General features: G+C 34.2%; 1 pseudogene; it reads left to right on the plus strand.

Annotated features, from left to right (window-relative positions):
• Positions 1-305: 305 nt before the first annotated feature.
• Positions 306-809, plus strand: LOC150096704 (eukaryotic translation initiation factor 5A-1-like; annotated as a pseudogene).
• The last annotated feature ends 9598 nt before the right edge of the window (positions 810-10407 follow it).

The following is a 10407-nucleotide window of genomic DNA, read 5'->3' on the forward strand; positions in this document are numbered from 1 at the left end:
TGCTTTGCTATTCAGTAGAAAGAATAACTTATAATTTTAGATATAATTTTAATAATTTATAGAACATTAATAATTTTTGATGTTTTAAATTTAAATTTTCTTTTTTTATTAATAAATATTTTGCAATAACGCCTATTAATGCAATCTAAAATTTATTTTAAAAATTAATTTTTATATCACTAAGCAATGAACTAACTGGCAAATATACGCATGATATATTTATTATTATAATTATTACCTTTTTTTCCCTTTGCAACAGCATTCCCTGCTGTTGCAAACATATAACTGATTTTTTTTTGTCAAATATGGAAGGAGATGATGAATAGGCGAAAGCTAATGTAGGCGCGTCTACAACTTCCCCAGTCCAATGTTCCTCTCTGCGTAAAAATGGTTTTGTAATGCTGAAAGGTCATCCAAGCAAAATTATGCTAACGAGCACATCAAAGACAGGTAAACATGGTCATGCTAATGTTCACTTGGTTGGGCTTGATATCTTCACTAACAAAATATATGAAGATTTATGTTCTTCCACACATAATATAGATGTTCCAAATGTTAGCCGTTCAGATTTTCAGTTTATGGATATTAGTGGTGATGGATTTGCCACATTGATGAATGACAAAGGTAACACACGTAATGATCTTAGAATTTTCAGAAGGTGATCTTGGTCAGAAAGAGAAGAATTTAGTAAAGAGGTTAATACTGTGATTGTTACAATCTGTGCCGCGGCACAGATTGTAAGAAGAAGGCAGCACAGATTGTAACAGATTGGAGAAGAAGCATTGATTGTTTGCAAAACTGTCAATTAAAGACTCAAGACTATATTGGGTAAAGCATGGGGAAAATGTTGAGGACACTCATCAAAATTGATCACATCCCATTGTATGTATTGAACAGTGAAAAGAATTCTCACTCTCATCTGGTTCAGTTAGTGCTACACTTTTCATTTCACATAACCTGAATTAACGAAAATTAAAATTTCAAATTAGGATATTTTTATTATTAAGAGTTAAAACTTAATTTAACTATGGGATTAAATTATGATGGGATTTAGATACTTACAAAGATGGAAGACAGTTGTTTTTATCTTAAGTGTTGTCACTCTTGTTTCATTAAGCATGAAATATTCTTAGGAGTTTGTATGTTATAATGTTTTTCATACCCTTCCCCTCAATGTGAATGTAGAATGATTGAAAGTGATTAAAATAGAATAACAGAAGTTTGCTTCGCACATGCAAGATGAAGTGCACTTTGCGAACTCATAACTTGCATTGAATTCTGAAAGTGATGTTTCTAAAAGTTTGTGGGTATTTGACAGATGATCAGACCCTTATGTTGATAGGAAATTTTATATTATATATAGAAAATAAGTTTATTGGCCACTACTTTGCCCTTTTATTCTGTTGCTGTTATTAGCTCTGTACAAGTTAGCAGTGTGGTTTATTTTTTTCGTGTTATCTTCCAAAATATGCTTCGACATTTCTTGAACCTTAACAAAGAAAAAGATTTGAATACAGTGAAAATTTAGATGCAATCTAGCTTTCATATTAATAGATAAACCATTTCTATATGCAAATAACTTCTGCAAGTGTTTCTCTAATAAGAAAATTAAAAATATATATATTATTATACACGGGTATATATTATTATATACCATCTAATCTCTGTTCTCCTATCCATCAAAGTTACATTTGACATTCTGGCATTGCAATGTCACCGCCCCTAAATGGTACACTTCAAAAAATGCCCACTCAATAATTCAACTATTTGGTTTGGTTCAGTTATCTCCCCACCATCAGCACTGTTTAAAGTCATCCTTCCATAGTCTTTCTTCTTTTTACTTGCCACATGGCGAAAAAAACTCCTTAGGGCACTCAAATGTTTTTGAAGAACTTCTAAAGATTTTAGAACTAATAAATGTTGAATTAGATAAAAACAGAATAATGCTGGTTGTCTTTACGGCTATCAAAACTGTTCAGCTGACTGCAACTTGTCCAACAAAAATCTTGTTGGACAAGTTGGATATTGGAAATGGTGGACCTCTATTGATGGGGTTCAAAAATGGAAAGGACATCACTCGTATAGAAGAGTTACTGGTAACCTGTGCAGTCCTACAAGGAGCTGTTTTCTCTGAAATAATGTTTCACATATACGCTTACAGCATTAACCATCAAGGAATATCTTCTAATATGTAGACGAGACGGTCATACTGCCCATCCATAATGAAGCTAACAATCTACATAAACATGCAATACGACATTAATCTAATCACCAGCTGGCTAACTGTAAACGGTAGACACATAGCATATGAAAAAGAAAAAAAACTATTCACAAACCTATACACCCAACAACAACAAAAAATATCATCATCATCATCATCATCATCATTATCATTATCCTCAATAGAGATCTCCAGGGAGTCAGGGATTCATCGAGGGAGGCCACATAATACACGCACCAGCTATCATAGGGACACGATCAACTGGACGACGGAATAAAAAATGAAATATGCAATTCTATTCTGTTGATCCATTACCAGGTAAAAATGAGTTAAAAGAACGGTATAAACAAAAATATTGAAAAATCTTGCTTATAATTTTTATTTCTGAGCTTCAGAAATAGAGCTGCGTAAGGTGTCTTGTTTGGCAATTTATCATTTGGGCGTTTTGGTGCGGTTATTTAGTTTAATATTCATTCGCAAGATATTTTGACTTCTATTAAACAGTAAGTCTAGTTGTTGGTTTGTTTATTACATCGTTCAACGTTACAGTTACCACGTGCAAAGAACAAGTTTCAGTAAATAAAAGGTATGTATTCAAAATTTATAATCTTAATCGTATACTAGATTGTATACGTGACATCTAAATTAATTTAAATAAATTTCAAGCTCTTGATTATCTCTCAAATGAAACAAATTGCTAAGTACAATTATATGGAAGTATAGAAATATTTCACTGTTGATATAATTAAGAATTTTTTCAGTACTATGTTTCAAATAGTACTGAAAAAATTCTTAATTATATCAATAGTGAAAACTTTTTTTAAATTTTATTTTTATATTTATATTTCTTGTTTCTATTCTTCAGAAATGGATAATTCAAGAATATTAAGTCAAAGAGACAAGGAAAAATATGCTTGGAATGGGTATCTTTATGTTAAAGACAAGATTGATAAGCAAGGTTCAATTCAATTTTGGCGATGTGAAAATAAAAACAAAGGGTGCAAAGGTAGAATCTGGACAAGTGTCAGTGATGGATCACTAATTTCTGAAAAACAGGAACACACATATAGCAGTTCTGGAAATGCGGCCAGAGTAATAACGCAAGAAGTTAGCAACAGCCAAAAAATTAGCGGATACGACAATGAGCAACCCATCACAAATCAGAACTCAAGTTCTACAAAATGTTTCTTCTGCGGTAGAAGGAATGCTTCCAAATCATAGCAGTCTGTGCAGAAATATTCAAAGAAGAAGATTAAAAAGTTTAAAAGCCCCCATTAATCCTTATTCTAGGGAAACAAGCATTATTCCTGAAGAATACTTAAATTATGAATTCAGTCCATCACAATTTGAACGTTTTTTATTGGCTGATTCTGACGCTCAATTCTGACGCTCAGTTTGCTTTAAATTCAAAATTGATCACTTCGCTTGCTTTCGTTCCAGAACAAGATATTATTTACGCTATTTCTGAACTTGAGAATCATTTATCCAATGAATTTGCACCAATTTTAGAATGGCTTACGAACACATACATAGGTGGTCTAAGGAATAACAGAACCAGGGCTCCACCGATTTTTCCCTCAAACGTTTGGTCTGTGTACCAAAGAACAATAAATGGAAGCGATAGGACAAATAATTTTGCGGAAGCCTATCATCGAAAATTGCAGTTGAGCTTTGGCAGCAGTACAAGTCATCCAAATTTATGGATTTTTATAAATGGACTACAAAAAATTCAAAAAACATATGATGTTGATTATGAAAGTAGCAGGTTTTCAACATGAGCACAAACGTAGACGTTACGATGAAGCTGACCAAAGAATTTTGAAAAAAAGTTATTAATTACGATAGGAAAAATATAACAGAATATTTACGTGGTATTGCATATAACTATAATATGAATTAATAAATTCAAAAAAATTGTCTTGAATTTCATATACTTTTTTGTTTTATTGTATATATGTAACATTTGTAAATATGTTTGTTAATTATAAAATAATATTAATAAATGAATTAAAGCAAAACTATATTTTTTCTTTATTTTAACACTATGCAATTATACCTTTTCATTTTTAAATCATTTTCGGACCATTCTTTTTAACCATCTCTCATTCTTGAACGATCCTACAAATTTTGATATATGATATCAACGAAAATATATAATATAAATATTTATTAACTAGCTGACTCATTTTTTGTATGGGAAATTTCAATATAACTTCTATACAATGCGTAATTCTACACAATAAAAATAAACTTAATTATAAGTGAGATTTTTCAAATTTTATGTTTATACCGTTCTTTTAACTCATTTCTCTAAAAAAATATTATTTAAATTTACCTGGTAATAGATCAACAGAATAGAATTGCATATTTGATCTTTTATTCCGTCGCCCATTTGGACATAGCCCAGTTGACCGTCGCCCAGTTGTCGTGTACCCCTATCATACTTGTTTTTTAATTCATTCACACTGCTCGCACTCAGAACATCTAATGACAATCCATTTCAATCACGCACAACTCTATGAGAGAAAAATCTACATTTCACTTTCTTCTTGGCAGCATTCATTGCAGTTTCTAGTGATGCCCTCTTGTCCATAAATTAAAAAATCACAACTGAAATCCTATTTGTTCCTTTGAGAAGTTTGTAAGTCTCAGTCACATCACACCCTCTTTCTCCTGTTTTCTAGTGTCTGCAGTCTACTAATTCTCAGTCTATCTTCAAAACAGTATTCCACAATCTGATATTATTTTTACCACTCTCCTTTGCTCTCTCTCTCTCTCTCTCACTCCCTCTCCAATATATCAGAATCACAACGGAGACCAGACCTGCGCACAATAGTCCAGGTGAGGTCTCATCATCTTTACAAGGTCTTGTAAAGAGGCAAAATGACATCTTTATCTTTACATGTGAACGTTCATTTCAGCATTTCAGTTATCTTTTGAGTTGTATTTGCGATCTTTGCTACATGGCTCCTGAACTTCAACATCCTATCTACTAACACTCCAAGATCCCTAGCGTCATCAGTTTCTTCTAGCATAATCCCACCAATACAATACGACATTGGAAATCTAATCATGCCAAAGTGCATGATTTTGCATTTATTGACATTGAAGTGACATCCATTTTCCCGTGCCCGCAATTCCAGCCTATTCAAATCATTCTGCAAGCACTGCATATCAGCCACATTCCTGATTACCCAACCTATCTTTGCATCATCAGCAAATAGATGTATGTCGCTTGTCAAATCCTTCTCAATGTCATTAATGTAAGGATTGAATAACAAAATACCAAGGACTGATCGTTCAGTTGAGGCACACCACTGGTTACTTTCAAGCTTGTAAATTCATCCCCCCTTCCCCATGTACGACTTTTTTGGATATCTGTCACTCAGCCTTCCTCTTATCGATACCAATAGTTTATAATCCAATTCCATTATCTTCAATTTATGCAGCAGTCTACCATGCTGTATTCTGTCAAAAGCCTTAGCAAAATCCAAAAGTATCGTGGTGTAACCATTCCCCTTGTCTAGTTCAATGGTAACATTGTTGTAGAATGTGAGCAAGTTGCTAAAAAAAGTATCTTCCCTTAGTAAGCCCTTGCTGTTCATTGCCAAGTAGAGATTCTCTGTCAACCCGAAAGATTCTCTGAATGCGAGCCCTAATTAACGTTTCCGAAATCTCCACCACTACCCCGGAGATACTGATTGGTTGTTAGTTGAATACATCGATCTCTGCACCACCCTTGTACAATGGGACTCAAATATTGAGACTCAAATTATACAATATAGTTTGGTCAAAGGAATAGTCAGTTCCGCTGAACACTCTTTTAGCATCCGTGCTAATATCCCATCTGTTCCTATTGCAGAATTCTTATTCAGTTTGTGCAAGAGCTCGAATATCTCCTTTATGTGGATATATGACATGACATATAGCAGGGTTTTCTGCATTGGCTCCAACAGACTCTACTAGAGGGCAGAATAAAGAGTGCAGAAGAGAGTTAAAACAAGCTCATTTGAGTGATGACCCTCCCTTAATACATTACATATAAACTTCTGAAAGGAAGTGTGTTTTGCATTTAATGTGAAGTCTCATTAGCCTCTATATAAAAGTAGCCTTCTCGTGAAGATACTTCACGCATAAACTTGGTTTGTTTACCTTGAATAAAAGATTAAGCAGAACATAATTTCTTGACAAGCATCATTTTTCTACTCTTGGACTCGAAAATATAAGTACAATAACTTTCATCGATGAATACAACGATGCATTTATTAGGCACAATTTAGGCAATTGTTATGGATGGAAGCAGACGTTAAAATGCAACTATAATGATTATGCATTTTAGTATTGTTGAACATACTGGTATTGTTATGCGTTTATGTATCCATTTCTCATAATAGTAATGACTCAGTATACGGTTTACCTGCTGTTCCCTTTTTTTTCTTTGTTTTTTATTTAACACTCAAATTTAAGTCTCAAACTCTGACTGATTTTCCTCTCAATCATAAAACCGACATTATGCCGTTGTCACCCGAGATGGATCTAGTTCTCTGGTGAAAAGCTAATAATAATAATAATAATAATATTTACAACATGTTGTGCAATCATTTTATTTTGGTTTAAACCGATCGAAATACAGTTTCGTTGGTTAAATTTCTCATTGCCAGTCCATCCTCGTTCTTTCAGTTTCTAGGTAGACGTCTACTAACGGCATGCACAAGTGGAGTGGACATTAGGTCCAAAGTCCGGGTCGTCTCTCTATATTACTTAAAAAGCTGTATGGAGATCTCCTCCCAGTTATCTAGCTTTGACCCTTCAACGATTAATAATAATAAGAACAATTACCAAAAATAAAGATATGAAATTTTATTAAAACTTGAATTTTAAACATGAGTTTTGCTCTATATATTCTCATAAAGATGTCAATTTTATTTTATAGTAAAAATGTTAAATTGTCCGCGCGGTTAGCCTAGTGGCTTTGCGCTTCGCAACTATATTACTGGGGAAGGAGTGTCCTAGGTTCGATTCCCGTCGACGACGTGAGGAATTTGAGGATATTTCTCAGCCATAGCCAAGTTAGCCGGTCTTGGGCGGGGAAGTGGGGTTTTTTTCCGCCAGTTTATCTGACGGTTTTTCATCCCGCAAACCGGCCCCGTGAACATACGCTGCTACAGTAAAAAATATACCTCCCCCCCCCATCGGCAGGTCGGTTGGGAGCGGTACTAACAAGAAGTCGCGTCTAAGTAACAGGCGGACCCTGCATAGGAAGCGGGATTAATACGTAGTGAAAGAAGTAAAAATGTTAAATTATTACACAAGAATGTGTTGCTCAAAGATGACAGATAAAAACTCCATGGTTATACTTGAACATAAACGATAAAATCACACAAAATTCCTTACGACAAAGGTATCCATGATTTCACTTAAAGATGAAAGCACAAAGATCCTTATAAGGACTGGCTTAAAGGGGCGAAGCAAGAATGCTTTTCATCTTCCCCGTTATCTGTGTAGGGTTAAGGTGGTATTGAGCTATTAAAGCTCTGATCATGGCTGGAGGGTAACAGCAATAGTCGAGCCTCAGTTAGAAATTCATTTTCATTGGCTACAGCATTGCCATCCATTACCCTCCAAGGGTATTGGATTAAATGAATCAATCACCGCATCTCACGGTCGATTGATCTATTCACAAAAATATGCTTGAGAAAAGTTTAATGTATCCAGAGAATGAGATTAAATTATTGGTGTATTTTAATTAACTCTAACTAATTTGAGAAGTTCAAAAAAAATGACTCATATTTAATTTTTTTCATTTTTTCTTTTAATTCCTTTTATTTTGTATAAAATATATGAATAAAACTTCATATTAATTTATAAGTGTTTGAGTTTCTCGATCTGATCCAAATAATCATTAATGCTTTACAATTACATGGCGGATATAACGATGAAAAGTTTTAGATTGCGAACAGCAGACAATTTCGATTTAATGTATCTAAATGAATATTGAATGGAGAAAGGTATCAAGAATTTTTTTTTTTTTTACTCTCTATACCTGATTTCGAACCAGAATTTGACTGCAAGCTTGTCACCTCACCTATAAGTTTTTGCAGAATAATTCAGATTTAGCGGATTTCTTTAATTGTAATAGGCGTTATTGTTATATATACATTATTGCACATATTATCGGGATTTTTTGTGAAAGGAGAGTTAGCCGGTCTGTTGCGGAAGTAGCAGGATTTTTTGATCCTTGAGACTGGAGTTTTTTGTTCCTCAACCAGGCAAACCGCACATATTCTAAAATTACGGCTTCGAAAGTCGCAAACACTTGGAAGGTCGTGGGACTTAAGGGCCTCTAAATACCATTATTATTATTATTATTATTATTATTTAAAATTTCTATATTTATCTATATAAAAATCCATATTTATATTTAAAAAATCATCATCCTTATTATCATACACATTAAACTTTTGTAAGATCGACCGAGAAGTAGAATATCACATATGAGGCAAAGGGAATAATAAAAAAAAAAAAGGCCTCACCGTTTTTCGAAGGCGCATAAGTTCATCTATAATATAGATATCATTTCTGTAAAATATGGATCACATGTAGAATCCTTTTTTATTCCGTAGTTGTCCACTTACTCAATAGATGGATGCACTGTGCTAATCTACTTCAACAATCCAGTAGCCACTTGCTTGCAATGAATACGGTATCGATGTTACATTCCGATACAACACATATCGTAATAATTTCCTATGTCTATCTAGAACAGAAGATCACAGCAGACGAAGGCTATGAGAAAGAAGTTACATGAAGAATTCAACTTGGTTGGCAGCCTTTGAAAAACGCCCTAAAAGAATCGAAGGGGACATCCAATTCTGTCTTAAAAGAAAATACTCGGACAGTTGTATAATTTCGATTCATGACATATGGAAATGAAACGTGATCAATGAAAGTAGGTAAAAGCATATCTATAACCAAAATTCTTTATAAGGACTGGCTTAAAGGGGCGAAGCAATAATGCTTTTCATCTTCCCCGTTTATTGCGCAATTAAAGCTCTGATCATGGCAGGAGGGTAACAGCAATAGCCGAGCCTCAGTTAGAACTTTACTGACTACAGCATTGCCATCCATTACTCTACCAAAATTTCCCTAGAGTCCTTATAAGGACTGGCTTAAAGGGGCGAAGCAAGAATGCGTTTCATCTCCCCCGTTATTGTAGAGGACAGTGTAGGGATAAGGTGTTATTGAGCTTTTATTAAAGCTCTGATCATGGCATGAGGGTGAGCCTCAGTCAGGACTTTTTTGGCTACAGCATTGCATTCCATTACCCTCCAAGGGTATTAATCACCGCATCGCACAGTACCAAAATTCCTTCTCCTTATAAGGACTGGCTTAAAGAGGCGAAGCAAGAATGCTTTTCGTCTTCCCCGTTATCTATAGAGGACAGTGTAGGGATAAGGTATTAATGAGCTATGAAAGCTCTGATCATGGCAGGAGGGTAACAGCAATAGCCGAGCCTCAGTTAGAACTTCATTAGCTACAGCATTGCCATCCATTACTCTCCAAGGGTACTGGATTGAATGAATCAATCACCGCATCTCACGGTCGATTGATTCATTCACCAAAATTCCCTTTCTTCCTTATAAGGACTGGCTTAAAGGGGCGAAGCAAGAATGCTTTTCATCTTCCCCGTTATCTGTGTAGGGTTAAGGTGGTATTGAGCTATTAAAGCTCTGATCATGGCAGGAGGGTAACAGCAATAGACGAGCCTCAGTTAGAACCTCATTGGCTACAGCATTGCCACCCATTACCCTCCAAGGGTATTCAAAAATTAACTTATATATAAAATTATTTCTATAAATTATGGTATATGAAAATAATTGAATTTTAAATCAAATTTTTAAAAAGTTTCGTGTAACATTTTAAAAAGTAACAATTTTTATTTTAGTTACATTCTTATTTTAAATGAAATAATTTTTATTATTTAAGCTATTATGTTATTTATACTAAAAAATGACCAGATTAAGGACTTCACTGCTTGATGTTACCATTTGAGTGGTTTGATTTTAACCATCTGAAAGGCAAAATATCAAACAATACTGGTTGCTTTTGTAGAGCGGATATTTGGAGGGGGGGTGGATCAAATATGGGGTTTGCTTATATCATAATTGGATTGCTAACAGAAGAGC

Source organism: Typopeltis vanoorti, chromosome 18 (assembly GCF_054136105.1).
Source record: "Typopeltis vanoorti isolate ZY-2024b chromosome 18, IOZ_Tvanoo_1.0, whole genome shotgun sequence".
In the NCBI taxonomy this organism is placed as follows: Eukaryota; Metazoa; Arthropoda; class Arachnida; order Uropygi; family Thelyphonidae; genus Typopeltis; species Typopeltis vanoorti.